Source organism: Lathyrus oleraceus, chromosome 6 (genome assembly GCF_024323335.1).
Source record: "Lathyrus oleraceus cultivar Zhongwan6 chromosome 6, CAAS_Psat_ZW6_1.0, whole genome shotgun sequence".
NCBI classification, from domain to species: Eukaryota; Viridiplantae; Streptophyta; class Magnoliopsida; order Fabales; family Fabaceae; genus Lathyrus; species Lathyrus oleraceus.
The window spans coordinates 144,010,325-144,012,774 of NC_066584.1; positions in this window are offsets into that span (position 1 = coordinate 144,010,325).

Sequence of the window (2,450 nt, forward strand, 5' to 3'; positions counted from 1 at the left end):
GAGACCAGATGGTGGTCAGCGCCACCGTCTTCTCCGGCCAAACTCCGACCACTTCAAAAAATGCAGAAACGAAAATGGCCACCAAATGAGGCGATCTGTATATCAATCGAAAGACGAAGTGATGCACATCACTCCTATACCATGCACTTCCACTCTAGATCCCTATAAATGGAGAAATCAGAGCTGGAAGTATGGTGATGTTCATCATGAACTTCATGTTTTTTGCAAAATTGAAAGCACAAATCAAATGCCTCTATTGAGAGGACTTCAGCCACACCAAGGAACACAAGAAATGAGCAAGGATCAGAGAGTTTCGAAGAGCAAAAGTTCTGTTAACTACCTTTGAAATGTAGGTCTTAGAGGCACGATCCTTCACAACTGAGGCTTGCAATGAGATCTAGTGATGAAGAGGAAGCAAGGCTAAGGAATTATAGGTCTGAAAATCAACCAATGTAGTTGAAATTCAGATCTGAATTTTTTAGAGAAACGAGAAAATTCCTTTAGTGATGGCTATAGAGAAAATTCTGCAGCGTTTTAGGTAGAATTAGGGTGTCCAATGGAAGCTCACATGCCATGCATTTATAGCCAATGCCATGCTGAAAGTGTGCTTTCAAACTTGCATGAATGAAGGGGGCCTCCATGCATGGGCCTGTACAGGCGCATGGAGGGCCCAATTCCACATGGATTGGCAAGCTGAGATCATGAGTGAATGAAATGGACGTGCAATTTTGATGCAATCAGCTCATTCATGGTAATTGAATCAAGTTTCCCAAAAATGCACTTAAAGTTCTTCTCTTTGAAAATGATATTTTCCAAATCCAAATGTAGCCATGTGAGTAATGGTTGGAAAGGTCTTGATGTAAGGAACAATTGTTATGTTGGACAAAAATCCATTTGGAGTGTGGAAAATTATGAAATTTGAATTTAAAGTGTGATGTGCAAAACATGTCAATGCAATGTTTATAAAATTGGCCAAAGTTGTAGATATTTTCAAGAAAATTAAAATGGACTTAAATTTTGCATCATTTGGATTTTTGATGAAAGAGTTACGGGCACTTGAAGTTGAACTTTTTTTACTTTTAATGCCTTTGACCCAAAAGGACCTATAATGTCTTGCATTATCACATGTATTTCCTTTGAGATTTTGAAATTTTGTTCAACATAACATTTGAAGTAGACATATTAATATTTCCAATGCATTTGATCCCACCTCAAAATCATACAAAATTAGTGAGTTATGTTCTTGGGAAGTTGACCCAAAATTAGGGTTTCAGTCAAAATGACCTATAATGTATTGGAATGGCAGATGGTTTTCCAAGATTCAAATAAAATTTTGATGAACATGAAAGTCGTTCATATTGTCCTTAAGAACATTTTTTATTTTAGAACCATCTCCATTTGACCAACACATAAAAAGTTAGGTCTCAGTGCATTTCAAAATAGTCAGATGAATTGACTGATCAACTTTTCAAGTCCACACCCCATATCTTGATGAATTGATGATTGAGGATACTCAAATAAGTTCAAATATTCATGAAATGATGAATTAAAGAACTTCCCTTGATTGTATTTGATCATGGGCTGAGGTTGCTTCATGAGCAAGGCATTATGATGCACAGATGAATTAGGGGTTCTCTGGGGAACAAAACTTAAACCCTTTGACTTGCTTTGATCAAACATGATGAATTGAGATACTAGGGAGGCATATTTGACGGATGATAGCTTTGGGAACCATTACCATGCTTGCTATCATCTCCTCTTGACCCAGTCTTTGCACAAATGATCTCCTTGGAGCTTGGGACTTTGTGATTGCTCAAGCTACAAACAAAAGATGTTAGTGACATATTTTTGTGTTTTTGGTTAGTAAATAAAATGGGAAAAGCAATGATATACAATTGAAGCATGCCTGGTGATCTCAAACCACTCACAAGGAGTCCCACCCAAAGGTAAAGGGGACTAAGATGCTCAATGATCCTTGAGGCTATGCAATGCAATGTTATGATGTTATGAGGGATCTTAGGGACAAAATTGGGGTCTTGCAGATGCCCCTATTTAAGGTCATTCTAGCCGGAGAAGTGAAGGTTAAAATCTTCGTCTCGACGAGATAGAATGGGCTTAAATAATAACAAAGAGACAAATTTTGGTCCTCAAGCGACCTCATGATGCAAATGTATGTATGCAAAATAGTAACACTCTATGGGGATATGTATCCACAAAGGTAAAGATTATGAGGAAGGTGAAATCCCATATGAGGGGAATACTTATAAGGGAAACAGAGACTCTGGGGACTCTAATGGGGATAAGAATTGCGTGAGCAGGGCATGACTCAAAGTTTGGGGAGCAGAATCCCAAAGGGAATAAATCCATGGAAAGACTCGAACTGACTCGAAGACGCCCGTATTGGGGAATATGCGAATACAACGAAACTATCCACGACGGATACTTCGGAT